This window comes from Vigna umbellata, chromosome 4 (assembly GCF_029865625.1).
Source record: "Vigna umbellata cultivar VRB3 chromosome 4, Vumbellata_1.0, whole genome shotgun sequence".
Lineage (NCBI taxonomy): Eukaryota > Viridiplantae > Streptophyta > Magnoliopsida > Fabales > Fabaceae > Vigna > Vigna umbellata.
Genome location: NC_142168.1, coordinates 52,563,105 through 52,583,448, shown reverse-complemented (window position 1 = coordinate 52,583,448; position 20,344 = coordinate 52,563,105). Strand labels below are relative to the sequence as shown.

The 20,344-nt window shown below is 35.9% G+C and overlaps 2 pseudogenes; both read right to left on the bottom strand.

Moving 5' to 3' along the window:
• Positions 1-818: 818 nt before the first annotated feature.
• LOC148200578 (uncharacterized) lies at positions 819-1,508 on the bottom strand (annotated as a pseudogene).
• Positions 1,509-16,703: 15,195 nt separating this feature from the next.
• On the bottom strand, positions 16,704-18,934 carry LOC148200577 (putative sucrose-phosphate synthase; annotated as a pseudogene).
• Between the last annotated feature and the right edge of the window lie 1,410 nt (positions 18,935-20,344).

Sequence of the window (20,344 nt, the reverse complement as noted above, 5' to 3'; positions counted from 1 at the left end):
ACTCAAATTATTCTTTGTGTAGATATTTGATGACATGTCTCAAATGGAACAACATGTTATGAAAGACGTTTGAGAAGAGTGGGCTACATTTCTTTTAACCATTTGTAAATGCTTAGATGTTTCAATATTATATGTTCAGTTTAGAAACTATTTTATATGTAATTATGTTATGTAAATATATTTAGGAACATTGTTAGGTAAATATTACATTTGATGTGTTAATAGAAACAATATTTATTATTTTGCTTGTTATTGATTATTTATACTGTATTATGGAATTGAATTTTATGTAGGTTTGGATATGGATACTAACACATACAAACTAAATATTAAAAATAACGTATAAAAAGTCTTGTTTTTTACACTGGTTATAATAACACCACGTATAAAAATGAGATTCTTTAATACCTGTTTTGGCACTAACAGGTATAAAAAGCGAGTTATTTCTAGCAATACATAAGCCTTTTTTATACCTATTCTAGGAATAGCAGGTATAAAATATCAAACTTTACACATGTTATAGATATAAAGGTGTAAAAAATCAAAACTTTTTATAACCCCTACTTATATAGCTACTAAAAAAAAAGTATAAAAAACCTTTTTTAACAGGTGTAAAAAACCATTTTTGTACTAGTGAATTAACATCAATCAGCAATGCCAGTACCATTATTTTCCTTTCTCCTTTCCTATCAAAATTAATGGTTATGAATTCCTTATCCAAGGGAACATTTCTTCTTCTTCTTACAAGATAAAGAAAATGCATCATTAACATACAAGATAAATCAACAACACCAAAAGAACAGACAAAGAAAATAAAATTAACCAACTTGGTGTGCGATGATAATTCGAGAAAACAAAGAACGAATTGAAGAAGCACATATGCTAGCAGGAGCAACCCACAAAACTGGGTTGGAGCATTCTAATTCGAACAATATGCGTGCATCCTTAGTTTAGTGGACAAAAACCTTCTCCTTCGCGGCCATAAAAAAGTGGTCGCCGGACGCATTGAACTTGACCAGAGTAGCTTCCTTGTTGAGATGCAAGCAGCAATTGCGGCGGCCGCAAACGAGGTTGAAGACGGCGAGGCAGTTGTCGAGGCAACGGTGAGGGCGCGCTCACCGGACGGGTGTAGGGCGAGGTCGATGATAGCAGTGTTGCAGTGGACGAAGAGCGTGGTAAGATGGATGATGCCGTCTGCGTCAAAAATGGCGAGGGAGTAGCGGCGTCGGCAGAGATGAGGTTGCAGGGGAAGGGGAGATTAGGTGGGGCATAGAAGGAGAGGACGGTGACAGAGGCAGAGTATTGGTGGAGGGAACTGAGGGAGGATGCGATAGAGAGGTCGTAGAGATGGATGATGTCGTCATTACCGCTGGAAGCAACGACGGAGCCTGAGACGATGACAATTTTGATAGAGGAGAGGTAGGAGAAAAGAGGGGTTAGGGATTGAGATTGGGGCTTTAGGGTGAGACCCAGATGAATTTCTGGTATGAACCTACAACCAAACTCATTCTTTTCCTCCACACACTCGTTGCTCTTCTTCCTAAAAGCCTAGGGTTTTTTAACCACTAATGGTGGTAGGGAATGAGGGAGTGAAAACTAGTGGGAATGATACGCAAATGGAATCACGAGAAGAAGGAAAAATGAGAACAAAAGAGGAATGATAAACTTTTGGAGGCTTAAGTGCCAAAAACCACTGCTCACCGCCCGGGCGCCCTAAGTGGGGCGCTTGAGCGCCCCTTTTTGAGGCTTAAGCGTTAGGAACCACCGCTCACCGCCCGGGCGCCCTAAGTGGGGCGCTTGAGCGCCAGCGACATGGGCCGGACTTTGTTTCTGTTCTGTTTTCGTTCTATTTAAAGGATCCAGACGTCCTAGGTTTGGTATCTTTTGCAGAGGGAGCACATCAGCACACTCTTTCAGTCTCTAGAGGCGGATTTGGATGCGGGAGCTTCCATCTTCTACTTTTAGGGTTTTTCTATCTCATTCTTCTCCATTATTCATCTAGTTTCACCATGTCTATGGTGAACTAAAATCTATTTGTTGTTAGGGGATGATGTAACCTTGTGAACTCTCATGTATTTGAATTTATTCTTAATAATATATGATTTTTCATTAATTGTTAGAGTAATTCATCTGTGATTATTACATGCTTTGTTTAACTAATTCATAGCGTGATGTATGAATTGCATGAGTTTTGGGAGGTTCCTTACAATTCAGGTTCTTGTTGAATTACTCCCAAGAGTAATATTTCTCAAGGATGAGGGTATGAGTCTTGGTCGTCTTAAAGCTCTTGATGTTCACATTTAATTACTAGGAATTTTAGGAATTGCATGAATTGGTGATTAAGGACAAGCTTATTTCGCTGAGGGATTGAGTTTAAGTGATTTAGTGAGTGACGTTAATATTAATGCATAAAGAAGAATTCTTACATACATGAGAGGGAACTTGGTGAAATCTAACCCCAACAACATACTCATCTCATATTAAAAACAACATCGGTTCGTCATTGTGCTATTCTGCTATTGATCAAACTACATTCATAGTTAATTTTCTGTCGTTGCATCTGAAACCAATGATTTCGTTTTCTTTAAGTCTTAATTAATCAAGTTATCACACGACTGTCTAGTGTCGAGAGTTCTTTGGGATACGGTACTTGGTCTTACCATTTTATATTACTTGTGTGATTCGGTACACTTTCCGATTCATCAACAATCTATTGTGTTCAAATAGATAGCGCTGGTATAAAAAAAATTACCTATTACACTAGAATAGATTGCGCTATTTTGAAAAAGTCCTATCTATTGATTTATTTTAAATTATGAGTTAATAAAGTAATATAAATGATCTATAGATAGCGTTCTTTTAAAAAAGTGTTATCTATTGTCATGTATATAAATAACACTTTTTTTTAAATAAGCGCTATCTATTGTTTTGCATACTCATAGATAGTGCTTATTTAAAAAAGCGTTATCTATTGGGCGTTATCTATAGCAAATTTTGTAGTAGTGGATGAAGCAACTGTCTTCTCCAAAATCCTCTTTATCTCCCTATTCGAAACCTCAGTTTGCCCATTTGTCTGTGGATATAAGGTGCCGCTACTTTATGTCTCACACCATAATGCCTGAGTACTTTTGCAAGTTGAGCATTACAAAAATGAGATCCTCCATCACTGATGAGTACTCTAGGAACCCCAACCCGAACAAAAATCTGCCTTTTCAAAAATTTAATAACAGTGCTGGCATCATTCCTAGGACAAGCCACTGCATCCATCCACTTACTCACATAATCAAAAACCACCAAAATATATTCATGATTAGAAGACGGTGGAAAAGGTCCAACAAAATCTATCCCTCAGCAATCAAAGACTTCAACCTCCAAGATGCCCTGTAATGGCATTTCATGTTGTCTTGAGATGCTTCCAGTTTCTAACATTTATCATAATTTCTAGCATGATTATGAGCATCTTTAAACAAAGTAGGCCAATAAAATCCTGATTGGAGAACCTTTGCAGTTTTTCTCTCTCCATTAAAAGTCTTGATTCCAATCTGGAGCTACAATTACTGGCGCAGAAACCAATATCTTCTTCAGAGTATTAAAAGCCTTCATGCATTCATCATCCATCACAAAAGGAACATCTTTGACAAAGAGATTGCTTAAAGTTTTGACAATCTTTGAAAAATCTTTAATCAATCTTCTATAAAACCTGGCATGCCCTAGAAAACTCCTTATTCCTTTCACATTAGTAGGTGGTGGAAGTTTCTCAATGACTTCCACTTTTGCTTTGTCAACCTCAATTTCCTTTGAAGAAATTTTGTGTCCCAAAAACAATACCTTCAGTCACCATAAAATTACACTTTTCCTAGTTAAGAATCAGATTTGTCTGCATACATATTTTAAGAACACTATCCAGATTAGACAAGCACACTTGAAAGGAATCACCAACCACCGAAAAATCATCCATGAAGACTTCTATGCATTTTTCTATCATACCTGCAAAGATTTCTTGCATACATCTTTGAAATGTAGCTAGCGCATTACATAATCCAAATGGCATTTTTCTGTAAGAAAAAAATACCAAAAGGACATGTGAAAGCTGTCTTTTTTTGATCTTGTGGATCTACCACAATTTGATTATACCCTGAGTAACCATCCAGAAAGCAATAGAAAGCTTGTCCCACCAACCTTTCCAACATTTGATCCATGAAAGGAAGAGGAAAGTGATCATTCCTTATGGCTTTATTCAACTTTCTATAATCAATGTACATCCTCCTCCCAGTAACCGTCCTAGTAGGTATGAGTTCATTCTTATAATTATATATAACTGTCATCCCACCTTTCTTTGGCACTACCTGCACCGGGCTTACCCATGCACTATCAGAAATAGGGTATATAATACCAGCCTCTAGAAGCTTCATCACTTCTTTTCTGACCTCCTCTTTTATCACATGATTTAGTCTTCTTTATGGTCTATACTTATCTTCCATGAATATTTTGTGCATACAATAAGTTGGGCTTATGCCTTTAAGATCTGAGATTGACCATCCAATAGCTTCTTTGTTGGCTTTTAATACTTCCACCAACTCTTCTTCTTTTGGGAATAAAGAATTATTGATGATGACCGGCTTATTCCCACCTTCTTCTAAGAAAACATACTTTAAATGTGGAGGTAGCATTTTCAATCCCAATTTTTTTTCCTTGACTTTTTCCTGGGTATTAATCTCTTCAATTTTCGACTCCTGAAAAGGGACTTCTTTCAATGAATCCAAGTCAGTCAAGCACTCATCAATCAATTCCTCTTCTTCCTCATTCAAATCTTCACATGCATCAATAAGTGTTTCCTCTAAAGGAGAAGAGCAACGTACCATATTCTCTTGAATCATACATACTTCATCTAGTGCATCAAGATGAAAACACGCCTTATCATCTTTTGGATAAGACATAGCTTCAAACACATCAAAATTCACCTCTTCACCTTGTACTCTCACCTTGACTTTGCCATTATCCACATCAATTAAGACTTGAGCCGTCTTCATAAAGGGTCTCCCAAGAATGAGAGGCACATCAATATCCTCTTCCATCTCCATAATGACAAAATCCACTAGAAACAAGAATTTCTCCATTTTAACAAGCACGTCTTCAACCACCCCAAAAGGATATTTTAGGGATCTATCCGCTAGTTGGAGAGTCATCCGTGCAGGTTTAAGTTCCAAACCTTTAATTTTTTTAAACATAGAGAGCGATATTAGATTGATGCTGGCTCCCAAATCAATCAAAGCTCTTCCAACAGCTAACTTCCCTATAGTACATGGAATAGTGAAGCTTCCTAGATCTTTAGACTTAGGAGGTAAGAGTTTTTGTATGATAGCACTGCAATTCCCTTGCACTTTAATAGTTTCTTCTTCAATGTATTTTCTCTTTTTCGTGAGAAGTTCCTTCAAAACTTTAGCATATGAAGGCATATGTTGTAGTGCCTTAGAGAATTGTATGTTAATTTCCAATTTCTTAAAAATTTCCATAAAGCGCTCAAACTGTTTTTCTTTCTCCTTCATAGAATAATTCTTTGGATAAGGAAGGAGTTTTTCAAACATTTTTTCTTTTTTTCTCTCGTCCTCTTCTTCTTTTTCGCTCCCCTCATCTTTCTCCTTTTCTTTTTTCTCATTTTCTTCTTTTTCACTCAACCTCTCTTTTTCTTTTCTCACATCTAATTACCTGGACAAAATTGATTACCTTGGCCCATAAAATTGACTTCTTCTTGGATAACTTCTGGCATAACACATTGACTATTAATATCATCTCCACCACACAACTCATAAAGTTGTTGTTGAACTTGAGAAACGCTATGCAACTCCCTTGGCAATTGAGTGATTTTCTTCATTAGAGTCTCTAGTTGTTGAGTCATAATCTTATTATGTGCCAGCAAAACATCTTGAGATTGTAATTGTAGAACTTCTTTTTGTTGCAGTTGAGTTCTTTCACTGTGCATCTCATTATCATTAGTAGCCATATTTTCAATCAAATCATAAGCTTCCTCTGGAGTCTTGCACTTGATATTACCTTCAGCTGAGGCATCTAACATCAATTTAGTTTGTGAGCTTAGACCTCCAAGGAATAGAATGACTATTGTGGTTTCATCAAAACCATGAGTGAACGTCTTTCTCCACAAGCCTTTAAATCGGTCCCATGCTTGACCTAACGTTTCATCCATGCCTTGCCTGAAAAGAAGAAATTTCTTGTTTACCTTTATTTACTTTTTATTGTGGGAAGTATTTCTTCAAAAACTTTGCAACCACGACTTCCTACTCAATAAAGTTGTTCTCTGGAAAAGAGTTCAACCACATCTTAGCATTGTCTCCCAAAGAGAAAGGGAACAAGCTAAGTTTAATAACTTCATCTGGCACACCATTGATCTTCACAGTATTGCATATCTCATTGAATGTGGTCAGATGATCATATGGATTTTCATGTTGTAATCCATTGAATTGGTTGCTCTTCACCAATTGAATCAAAGCATGCTTCATCTCCATATTTGCAGCATTAACCCTCGGCCTTGCAATGCTATTAAAATGATAAGGGCCAATGACTGTTGCATAATCTGCCACGGTACGTCTACATTCTGCTCTTCAGCCATATCTTCTGTTTCCTGGTCAGATCTTTGAGGTGAAGGCTGTAAAAGAGTCTCAGGAGAAGGAAAAAGTTCTCTGGATGTCTTGTTTATCCTTTTTCTTCTACTATTATCCAGATTTGCAAAAAGAGGTTTAGAGACTTTTGTGCTTCTAGTTCGAATTGTACCCTACATACACTAGAGAACAAAACACAAGAGCACTCAATTAGCACTAATAGATAGAAAAGATAAAATTAAAGATAAAATAAAAGTTAAAGATAAAAAGATAAAAATAAAAGATAAAAAGATAAAATTAAAGATAAAATCTAATCGGTTAGGAATCACACAAAAGTATAGTTTAAACCACGAGTCCCCGGCAGCAGCGCCAAAAACTTGTTAAGATATCGGCAAGTGTACCGAATCATATCAAGTAATATAAAATGGTAAGACCAAGTATCGTATCCCAGAAGACTCACGACACTAAACAGTCATGCGATTACTCAACTAATTAAGACTTTTAAAGAACAATTTAAGGTTTTGTATGCAAAAACAAGACAGTAAATATGAATGCACTTTTGATCAATTGAAGACAACACAAGGGTGAATGAATAATCTTGAAATTATGAGATGGTTGTGTTGTTGGGGTTTAGATTTCTTCATTCAATTGTTAACATCACTTTCTAAATTACTTAAAACCCGATCCCTTAATTACTAGACCACAATCCCTTGCATCCCTAATAATTAATTGAGCATTACGATTAGAAGCTTAAGATGACCAAAACTCATACCCCATCCCTGAGCAATACTGGTTTTGGGAGAAATTCTCCAGATCGTGGTTTCTAGGTATTTCCCAATAACAAAGAAGACCATTAAATCATGCCATGAACGATCAAAACATAACAAGCATAGAGCAAAGGAGAAAATCCCTAACAATTGATGAACGAAGTATAAATAATTAAAACCAATTTAAATACATGAGAGTTCACAAGGTTACATCATCCCCCAACAACAAATTGAGTTTAGTTCCCCCTTGTCATGGGGAAACTAGATGAACAATGGAATGGGAATGAAAGATAAACCCTAAAAACTGAACAGGAGAGCTTCCGAATCCACTTCTGCCTCTAAAGAGTTGGAGAAAATCTGAGTTTGTGTCAATTTTGTCAAAATATACCCTCTCTAGGTCGAGGAAATCCTTAAATAGGGCTGAATTGGATCATGGGTCAACGTTGACACCGCTCAGCGCCCCTACTTGGGTGCCCAGGAGAGCTTGGGAAAGAATGGCGCTCAGCGCCCAAGAAGGGCACCCAGGTGTGGAATGTTACAAGAAGATTATGATTAATTACAGGGAGACAAGACATTGTAAACTAGTGATTATGATTAGGCTTTCTTCGCCGAGACATCGGGTTTAAAGTAATTTAGAAAGTGGCATTAACATTAATGAAAAGAATGATGAATTCCTAAATACAAGAGAGTCGATAGGATGAAATTGATAAACCCCAACAACATATTCATCTATATATTTCAATTCATGTGTTTTGTTTCTTCTTGGCCATTGATCTTCACATACATACATATTTACTTTTCAGTCTTTTGCATTTGAAACTTACAACAATTTGTTCACAAGTCTTAATTAATCAATAAATCACATAATTGTCTTGGTCGTGAGTCCTTTACGAGAACGATACTTGGTCTTACCAGGTTTATTACTTGATATGATTCGGTTACACTTGCCAAGGGTTAACAAGTTTTTGACTCCATTTTCGGGGATTGAAGATTTGTTCATCACCAGGCAAGCTTGGGAAAGAATGGCGCTCAGCGCCCTAGGAATGACGCCCAAGTGTGGAATGTTACAAGAAGATTGGCGCTCAGTGCCCTAAAAAGGGCGCCCAGGCGTGACTACGAGACTTCTGCGCTGAGGCCCCCAACGGAGGGCGCCCAAGCGTCCTGCGACTTTTGGTAGCCTTCTCTTCTTATGCTCTTTTTGTCCTTTTTGAGTTCCAACTTCTTGATATTTAACTCCTCTTCCAATTCATCCCAATTTCCTACAAAATCAAGGGGATTTAGTGATAAAATTTTCAAGTATAACCTCAACTCTCTTATTCACCAAAATAAGCTAAAAACAAGAGTACATGCAAGTTTATAAGTCAAAAAGGGTTCATTTGTTATCAAAATTTACTCTCAAATAACGGTTAAAGCAACCGTTATGAAGACTCAAGAATGGTTGGAAAAGAAGTAAAGAATTGGAAATCTTCCTTTTTAGGTTCCATGATGTTTGAAGGAGTTGAAGTTGCCATGAGTACAATTACTCTTCTTCTCTATTATCCTATTCTTTCTTCTTTTCTTCTTCTCTTCAATTTTTCGCTTCTTTTTCTCTCTTTCTCGTCTCTCTTCTTCCTTTCTCTCTTCTTCCTCTCTCCCTCTCTTTTCTTTCTCTCTTCTCCCTTCTTCTTTTCTTCGCTCATCTACTCTTCTCTCTCTCTTTTCTTCTTCTTGTCTTTGTTCCTCTTTTTGTCTCTCAATATCTCTTTCTAGTTTATTACTTCAACTCTATTTTCTTAGCCTTCAACTCCTTAAGTTTAATTTCAAATTCTAGTTCTCTAAGAAGGAAACCATTCTCGTTTAAACTTTCAAAAAATGTTTTTCCCTTTTCAATGTAATCTCTCATTAATTGTAGGTTTCTCTTAATAGTTGAAGGCACACACTTTTTCCTCATGCAAGATTTTAATTCATACCAATCACGAATGGAGGAATTTCTACCTATCCTAACATGATATTGTCTTTCATCCCACCAATCTCTTGCATGCTCTTCAAATCTAGAAGTCTAGAGACTAAGGTCATATGATTCACTATCTCTAGAATGGAAATAGGTTTCAAATTTACTTCTTCTAACAATGAATGGATGCATGTTATTAATTTCCTTTTCCCGAGCTAGGTATATTAATGCACTAGTATTCTCACCAAAAAATGGAATATTTTCCCTAGCTTTATGATATAAATCATTATCAATCGTATCAAATTCATGGAATGAATAAGTCTTCCTTCTAGCTTTGTCAAGTTCTCTTTTATTGTCTTTGTAACTAAGTGGCTTATAAAAAATTAGAAATGTTACCATTGAGGAGCATTGGTACTTTGAAGATAAAAGATTTTGATGATGCTACAAGTGATAAACTCGAAGAATCAAGTTATAATTGTTTTAAAAGAACTTTTGTAGTTTGCAAATGTAGTAGGAAAGATTTCAACATGTAATCACTTAGAAATCTCATATCTTTAAGTTAGTTGCGTATATAACCAATTACGTGGTAGAATAATTGATTATCATGAGCTTTACTAAAAAGCCATTTCGCTTTGGAATAATCAATTATTACTTCAAATAATCGATTATTACTTCAAATAATCAATTATCACTAGTCCTGATGAGAACTGCCCAAGTCCTTGGAATAATCGATTGTTCCTCAAGATAACCGATTATCACTTTTTGAAATACCCTGTAATGGACTTGAATAATCGATTATCACTAACAATAATCGATTATCACTAGCAGTTGTAATGTGTCTTTTCAATTTCAGACCAGCTGTTTAAAAATAGTTGTTTTAAAACCCTTAGAGGGTGAACTCTGAGCTTTTTAAGAATACAGTGTAACTAAGGAAGTTCTAAAAAGTTGGTCCATTGCATTGCCTGGTCTCGTGAATAGGAGAAGCTCGTGCTTTGTGTATCAAAGGTCAGAGCGGTTCTCTTTGAGTTGGCAATTCTGCTATCTTCCGGTTCGTTGGTCGAAGAAAGATTCTGACTACACTGTTCCGATTCGTTGGTCGAAGGAAAGTGTGGTTGCTCGCCTTCAGTTCGTTGGTCGAAGGAAGGTTTTGTCATTATATTCTCTTTCACTCCATTGTAATCTGTTGAACTATTTTTAGTGAAAACATTAATCAGTTTTTATAGTGATTAACAACTGGATGTAGAATCTTTTGATTCGAACCAGGATAAAAATTTTGTGTGTGAATTTTTTTATTCCCTACACTCTTTATAATTTCTACACATCAACTGTTCGATAGATTTTCTCTAAGAAAATAAATTTTCTAAAACAGACTATTGTAACTTGAGTTGTGACCGTAACACGCTTTCCGCTTACTTTTATTCTATTGTGAGAGTCTACGATACCGGTTGTCCTGATACCGACAAGAAATTGTTAGAGGCATATATTCCGAACAATTGATGAAAGAAGCATATATTAATTAAAACCAATTCAAATACATGAGAGTTTAGAGGTTACATCTTCCCTAACAACAAAAGAGTTTAATTCCCATCGTCATGAAGAAACTAGGTGTACAATGGAATGAAAGAGATAGAAAAACCCTAGAAATTGAAGAGGAGAGCTCCCACATCCCCAAATATGCCTCCAAAGGACCAAAACGTGTGTTTCTGTGCTCAAGCAATCAAGAGATACAATCCCTAAGACGTCCAAGTCCTTAAATGGATCAAAAAAATAACAGAAAATGGGTCCAGGCCCAACACGCTGGCGCTCATTTAGGGCGCCCGGGTGAAACTGTGAGAAAACTGGCGCTCAGCGCCCTTGGAAGGGTGCCTAGGTGTGGTGTGGGAAAAAATTAGCGCTCAGGCCCCCTTAGGGGCGCTCAGCCCTGGCGGTAGCATTCCAAAACTCATTTTGTTTGTTGTTTTGCTTGCTTTTATGGCTGATTCAGCTCTATACATTGTTGGAGATTCTTCCATGCACATTATTAGCTACAAAATAAAGGGAATATAATGATAAAATCATAAAGTATAATCTCTACTCCCTTATTCACAAAGTCATGAACCACGTTCTTCTTCCTGTATACACCACAAGGAAACAACAATACTCAGCGTTTGCTAAAGCTGCTGATCATGCAATAAACACCTTTGTTTGTCCAGAACGATCAGACTTTACGAATCAATCAATCTTGCTTCTCAAGAAATCTTCAAGACTTTTACACCATGATAGTTCTTGTTTCTTGGAGCGTTTCTTTCTTCTGTAAAACTTCAAAGCTCAATCTGAAATCAATATTAAAATTGTTAAACTCAATTGTCTTAAAGAATTTCAAATCATACGTCTATATATAGTGTAAGTCAAATCAGACACATTTTAATCGATTATGCTATTAATCTAATCGCTTACACTACATAATTATAACATATTAACAACAGTCAAAGCCATTAATTGAATGCTCAATTAATGCAATTGATTGGTAATAAATTCTTGGTCAACATATTTAAAAATATGACCGTTGAGACAATTATGTCAAGCAATGAAATAGCTTTCAAATCTTTAACAGACTTAATTGAATACATGATCCATGTAATCAATTAGGCTTTAACACTTATCATATTTTGGAAAAAGTTTCTGCTCAAAATCCAACACAACACACTTGAAAAATATTTGTGTAAACATACGAGTTTTAATCGATTTAATTACTAACGTAATCGATTCAAACCTTGTTGTTTTGCTGCAGTTTAAAAGTTAAGTTATCTGATGACTTTAATTGATTAACACACCATTGTAATCGATTAAGTCATACAAATATGCTTGGTGCATGTGGTTTTTCCATTTCCAAAACTCATATTATGCATACACAAATATAATCACATTTCAAACACAGTAATATGCAATAATCAACACAATGTGTCGACTACTATGCTTGTACAAATCTCATAGTAAGCATAAGCATATATAGCACACATAACACAGTACATACACATGTGTTTTTATTAACAATGTGTTGTGATCATCAAAAACAAATATCACAGAGATTTGGGTTTAGTTAACACTTTGCTCCCCCTATCAACAATCTCCCCCTTTTTTGATGATGCACAACCATGATTAATAAAACCATGTTGTATAGTCCACAATTAAACACAGTTCAATCATCTTAGAAAACACAATTCAATTACATCAGATATTCTCCCCTTTGGGCATTAGCAAAAAAGGACATTTAGTACACAATAATTGAAACAAAGATAATGAAGCAATTTGAGATGCATCAATTAGTATAACAGAATGAATATGATGTTTCCCCGGTCAAAAATCTTCACATGATTCCATCATTTTCTCCCCCTTTCATTAACATGTGAACCATTAAACAATATACATTACTCCCCTGGTCATTATGCATACTCAAACATTAAATCACAGATGCATAATACAAATATATCAGAGTTGTGTATCACTCAAGGATATTCAAGCAATGTATCAGAGAAATAGTACAAAAGTCATATCAGAGTAGTTTTGATACATGTTGAATCATCACAATAGTTTAATCACTTATAATCTCAAATCAAATTCATAGCGGATCAACACAAAGAGATATAAGCTGAATAAACATATAACCGATAATAAGTCATGGTTTAAAGTATCATATATCAGATGTTTAGAAACTTCAAACCAAATGTTGAATCTCAATAGATTAGAACTTCATCTTAATCGATTTTATCCGTAGAGTAATGTTGATTTTCCATCTTAGCTCAGTCAACAAACTATATTCCTACATAACCCTTCAGGCTTATCTAGATCAAACATTTTAGTATTTATGTAGTACAGTAATCAACATAGTTAAAGTATTATTATGCAATGATAAGAATGTAACAATGAAATTATTGAATTGCATACATACAAATTAATTAATCGATTTATCAATCAGATTAAGTCATCAAACACAAATTCACACTCAAATTCATTAAAATCGAAATATAACTTTCATTCATAATAAGAAAATAATTACAACCAGATGAAAACAAAATATATGGCATAACAATGCCATTAGCAAAAGAAACACAACAAGGTAACAGAAAAATAACCAAGGATTTAAGTAACTATTCCTAGACTTTCTTCTTATTTTTCTTTCCTTTAAAGTTGTAGATAAGCATGTCACTAGCACTTTCTTTTGCAATACTATTTTCTTCACTTTCTTACTCTTCCATTTCTTCTTCTTCACTCTCTTCTGGAGTATCCTCTTCTTCGTCACTCTCTTCTTCAGCTTCAACCTCCTCATTTAAATCCTTCATGTTTAGATGCCTCTTGATTTCCAAAACATTTTGATTATTGTTTTGGCAGTGAATTTTCAAAGAGCGCATCTCTCTTACCATGTACTTTTCAAATTCAGAGTGAGGAGGATAAGGAATGAATGATGACCCAGTTGCTTCTTCCTCCTCATCTGTGTACTCATCCTTGAATAACCAACCATCTGGTCCATGTTGGAGTCCCATATGGTGTAAGGTAGACTTCTCAATCATATTACTTGTCCCATAAGACTCACTGAACTATTTTACACATTCCACTCCAAAGCGAATAAGCACTTTAGAAATAAACACGCAGTAAGGTAACATCGCAGACTCTAGTCTAGTGACCTTGACAAAATTCTCAAATATTGTAACGTGCCAATCAACTTGAACATTTTCCTTAATTGCTTTCAAAAGGAACAATTCCTCAGTTGTTGCTTGTGCTTGATTACTTCCTTTTGGCATCAGAAGCCAAGAAATGACAAAAACGCATAGCCTATCATCTTTTTTTCATTCCACCTGTCTTGTAGTTAGAATAATCCCTCAATGATTCTGGATTTCTCAAACAATCTTGATATACAAAGAAGTCATGAAATCCTTCCATACCCAAATGGCATTTGTCTCCACCCAACCGAAAATCAGCAATATCTGTCCAAACTACATCTGTCAGTTTGATGTCAACTCCTTTCACTCTGGAGCAAAGAGTTCCATCACTGATCTTTAGGTTCGAATAGAACACTCTTACTAATTCGGGATACCATGGGTTCGCCATTTCTACAAAATATTTCAAGCCTTGTCTGTTGAGCCATCCAGGAAAGATAAATCCTTCATTGCTTAAGAAACTTAGCTTTAGATATTTGTGAGAGATGATTTTCCTCATTCTCCAACTATCCAAAAATTTAGACAGTGCACTATCATCGCTGATCCACCCATCAATGTTTGACATTTGTCGCATGTTTTTGCTTCCTAGTTTCAGACGACGAAGAAGCCATTTATATAGTATGTAGAAGTTGAATTTCAGGAAACCCAAGAGAGAAAGATCATAGAGCTTGCAGTGAAAGTGTTATTGACAAGCTTCTTGATTTAGAATTAATAGGTCAGACAAATGATTTGGAGGGAATCCAAAACTTATTTTTTCTCGCCAAAGTTGAACCAATCGATTTCAACATATTTAAATTTTTAAAATAGAGAATCCCATATCAGGATATATAATCGATTTTATTACTATCAGAATCGATTTCATGTTTAACAGGGTTTCACTTAAAACAAAGAAACATACAAAAATCCAAATCAATTTCATATATAATATAACAAATTAAAAATTGTGAAAAACATTTTTCCATTCAAACACATCAATCATATAGACACTCATCAAACATGCACACAATAGTCATTCGCACAGATACTTATAATGCATGAGTGCATGAAAATAACAGTTTTCGTTACCACATTGAGATACTCAAGAATTTGTGTAATGTTCCACTGCAGTCCATCCTTGAGCACTACTTTGCTTCAGCAACAACTTACTTTCCTGCAAAACAATTGAAAGCTTTTGAAACAGGTACCTAGACAAACTTGAGTCCTTTATGGTTAGTTACAGGAGGTTGTTCCTTTGGAATCCACTTGTATTTCCCACTAGGAACTCCAACCTTTCTATAGTAACAGTTCCTGACAGTATGTCCTATAGTATTACAATAAAAACAAGCATTTGTAACAGGTTTGCTCAGATCAAAGAATCTTTTAGAATTAATTCTATCGCTCACCTATGCCTTGTCTGTTTATTGCTCTACCCTAAGACCTTAAAACAACATCTAGATTATCTCTTTCTAGAGTAAACTTTGATAGAGTGCTTGTTGTTAAGACTTCGGCAAGTGTACCGAATCGTATCAAGTAATATAAAATGGTAAGATCAAGTATTGTATCCCAAAGGACTCACGACACTAAACAGTTATGTAATTGCTTAACCAATTAACACCTAAGAACAATTTTTGGTGGTTTTCAATGCAAATGCAATAAAAATAAACATGAATGCAATTTGATCAATTGAGGCTAAACACTATACACTACAAAAAAAAAGGGCATTACCGAAGGCCAGAAGCCCTCGGAAACAACCCAAAACCGTCGGTAAAAGATAATTACCGAAGGCTTATCGACGGCCAAAGAGCCCTCGATAAATCCCTTGTCGCTAACATTTACCGAGGGCTTTTGCCCTTCGGTAATTACCGAGGGCCAAAAGCCTTCGGTAATTACCGAGGGCCAAAAGCCTTCGGTAATTACTGAGGGCCAAAATCCTTCGGTAATTACCGAGGGCCAAAAGCCTTCGGTAATTTCCGAAGGGGAATTTTCTGTTGTCCAGTAACCAATTATGGTGTAGTTTATGATCTGCTTTGGTGTAGTTTATAAATGTAAGTAGAAGTCATAGATATTGGGAAAAAATTACCATACTGCTGGAAATGTACATCAAAGGTATATTTTTTCAACCAATATGAGAAGTAACGGTATCAAAACATACCTAAATCCAACTTTCATAATAGTATCAACCAATAGAAACTCTAATCTTCTCTAATTATTATGTACTAAAATTCCTAATTCTATTTCGAGAAAGAAAAAGGACAGCTAGTAAATTTTCTTCATACAACATACTCACACTACAACCAAATTTATCATACTTTGATTAGCATGTCAAAAGTTAGAAATAGAACATCATTCTCGGTTCCTCGAATATTCCACTATATTTCCAGAAATCATATATTTTCAATCATACATAACAACCACAAATTCTATCCTAGCATCAATTCACACATAATGACTTTTCAAGAATCTCGAAACCATTCATAAAACTACAACAACTAGGGAATATGCAACGCTATAATCATTTCCCTACATCATATTTCATCCAACATATTCAAGTATATATTAATTTCGCATCAACATTATGTTGTTTAAAGATGATCCTTATATAAGTTTTCCAAACACCTAAGCACATCCAGTCACGGTCTAAACATCATAAAACCCAGTGCACTAAAATATATATATATATATACCAACCAGAAAAATACACATAATAAACCATAAATTTCTAGTAAGTTGCATTTATTTCATCTCTCGATAGTCGACCTTGCTTCAGAAGTTGTTCCAACTTATCACGGCCAAGCGAGTGCCCAGTAAAAAGCATAGGAACATTTAAGGCGCCAGCTAAAAGAGCAGCAGAGTCACCTGCATCTGCATAATGTCCATGGATGGTGACTGGTCAGATAGCATGCCCGCTGCCAATCTGTTCCCCAAGAGATTTGGACATCTGTATAATGTGGTTAAGTGCTCCGTCAACAAATTCAGGAATGTATGGCCAGAGAAGTTCTTTCGGAATATATTTATCTCTCGGACCAAATGGAATACGAACAATATAAGAACCACTACTCTCTCCCATGTCATCTCCATAATCATCCGCGTCTCTTAGTGTCAACATTTCTGTTGGCTCCGCATAACTCCAGTCTACATCCAGAGCCGCCACTTGTCTAGTTAGCAAATCAACCCGATAAACTCCTGGCATAGACCCCAATGCCCTCGCTAGTTCCACCACATACTTAACCTATTCAGCAGAAACAAAGATAGATGGAAAGATTTTAGTTTGCACATACTGGCAGTGTGAAAAAACAAAAGGAAGACAAAGATCCTTTTTGGATAAGTTTTTCCCTGAACACTGGCAGAAAAAGAAAACTAAAAAAAGTGGGAATAAACTTTCTATCAAAAGCTGAAACGAGTTGTTTTAAATACGTCTATTTTGTATATAAATTAAAATCACCATTTCGAAGAAATTAAAAAACAAATAAAAATGAAAGCGCTACCTGACCACCGGTATCAGAATCACGTCCTAGCTCCATATTCTCACCTCGTATTAGGCCATGAATTCTGCACACATATGCCCCTTCTTGTTAAAATCAAATAACGAAATCAAACCAATCATAGCTTAATCTAATCAGCGAATACACAGATTACACTCTGCACAGCAGAATAAAGAAACAAACAGTCTAACTTCAATATCAATCTACTTATCACCAGAGCTCGATTCAATTACACATTCATTACAATAAAAACAAAAGCAAAAAGACAGAGGTGAAGGACACCTACCTGACGAGTACAATGTAGAGCTTCTTCCCTTTCTGACTGTTGGCCCAAGTCTAAGTATAGTTTTCAAATTTTGATTTTTCTTTAACTGTAATAATTTCAGTTTGGAAAAACACCCTTCATTCCATCGAAGCAAGTTTCAATCAAGGTTTGGATATTGTAAGTTTCCTTAATAATTATATGAAAACTAAGATATATATATATATATATATATATATATATATATATATATATATATATATATATATATCCAGAGTCATAAAATTTATAAAAGGGTCTGTAACATGGTTTTGCATTTATTAAACATTAATTTCTTTTTCGAAATGTATCAAGAAAGATTCTCATGAAACTAAAATTAGAAATATTACATTCTCATATATTTGATATAAAAGTTTTGCAAGCATATTCCATGAAATCATTAATTGCCAAAAATATAACTATTTATGTTTTTCTTACTTGTTGTTCTTACAGTAAAATATAGGAATATTATACACTTTTAAGATGGTGGAAATGATTTTCTTTAATAATTAACTTGTCGTTCATTCTTGACGACACTGAATATATATGCATTGAGTGTTATGATTTATGTATTTTTGTGGAAGAATTGAAATATAGGAATATTATACTCTACACAGCAGAATAAAGAAACAAACAATCTAACTTCAATATCAATCCACTTATCATCAGAGCTCGATTCAATTACACATTCATTACAATAAAAACAAAAGCAAAAAGACAGAGGTGAAGGACACCTACCTGACGAGTACAATGTAGAGCTTCTTCCCTTTCTGACTGTTGGCCCAAGTCTCCATGGCATCTGCAGAACTGATTCTGGGAAGCCTGGCTCTGTTGGCATCGCCGTGAGCTGACGTGTCACTGACCGGATCTCCCTTCTCTCCTTCCGACAAGTCCTCCGACATATCCGCGGTGGCTTCCCTCCGCCCTCGCTCGCGCTCGAAGCGGCGCTTGTTCACTCTCTGCGCCGCCTCACTCTCCAACTACTCAAATCCATCACAACACACACAGCACGATCAATAGACATCATCAAGCAGAAAAATCACAACACATAATTGATAATAATTATAATCGACGGGATTGAGAATCGAGAATCGAGAATTGAGAATTGAGAGTCGATGATCGAACCTGCTTCTTTTGGCGAGCGAGGTTCCAAATCCGCCAGATCATGTTCTCCAACCTGGTGTTCCTCTCCTGAGGACTCCTGGTGGATGAAGCCTATAAAACGAAAAGGAGAAGATCATCGGAAAGAAGTGAATGAGCGGAATCAGAAAGAAAGGGAGAGCGAAAGAGCATACCTGAACCCATGAGCGGTAGAGATTGGTCTCATCAAAGCCGATGACCTCTTCGACGAAGTAGCGAGTAGGACTGAACCTGCCTCTCTCTCTGAGAAGCAGAGAGGACTTGGAACCTGTCGCAACACTCACAAGGACCAAAACCCCCGAACCCTAGCCGCAAACCAGCCACCAACGATCCGCAACAATAACCACTTCAAACCGCCTTAGGACGACAACCCACGCTTTAAACCAAAAAACTGCTTCGAATAGAGAGTAGGAAATGGAAGAGCGCCACCCAACAACGAACCTCCGTCAGCGTCCACACCACAACATCGAACCGGTTGACCGCCACGAAGGTCGCAACCCTAAGTCAAGGAGTGAGTTTCGACAAAAGGGAGGGAGGTTGTTCTACTTCTGGGAAATTTGAAGAACAAATGCTCAAATTTTGAAGTTAAAGCATCGAAGATATTACCGAAGAGCAAAAGCCTTCGGTATTTAATTTCACCCATACATTACCGAAGGCCTGAAAGCCGTCGGTAATTAACCTTCGGTAATACGCGTTTTTATTGTAGTGATAGTGGATGGATGAAGTTGAAAATATGAGATGACTATGTTGTTAGGGTTTAGATTTCACCAAGTTTACTCTCATGTATATACGAATTCTACTTCTTCATAAATGTCAATGTCACTCTCTAAAATACATAAAACCCGATTCCTCGGCGAAGAAAGCCTATCCTTAACTATTAATTCATACAATTCCTAGCATTCCTAATAATTAATTCTGAAGAATAGAAGCTTAAGACAACCAGAACTCATACCCCCACTCCTGAGCAATACATCTTCTAGGAATAATTCTCCGGATCATGAATTGTAAGATACCTTCCGGTAATCATGCAAATCACATACATCATGCTACTGAATGAGTTAAACAGTGCAAGCATTATGTAAAGAAGAATTATTCTAAAAATTAATGAAAGAAGCATAAATAATTAAGAATAAATTCAAAATATATGAGAGTTCAAGAGGTTATATCCTTTCCCCAATGTTGATGGATTGGCAAGTGTACCAAATCGCACAAGTGATATAAAATGGTAAGACCAAGTATCGTATCCCTGAAGACTCTCGACACTAGACAATTGTGTGATAACTCAATTAATTAAGACTTAAATAAAACGAGATTGTTGGTTTCAAATACAAAGACATAAAATTAAATATGAATGCAAAAACACCGTTCAGTCACAAGTCTTAAATAATCAACAAGTCTTAAAACATAATTAGGGTTTGATTTCACCAAGTTTACTCT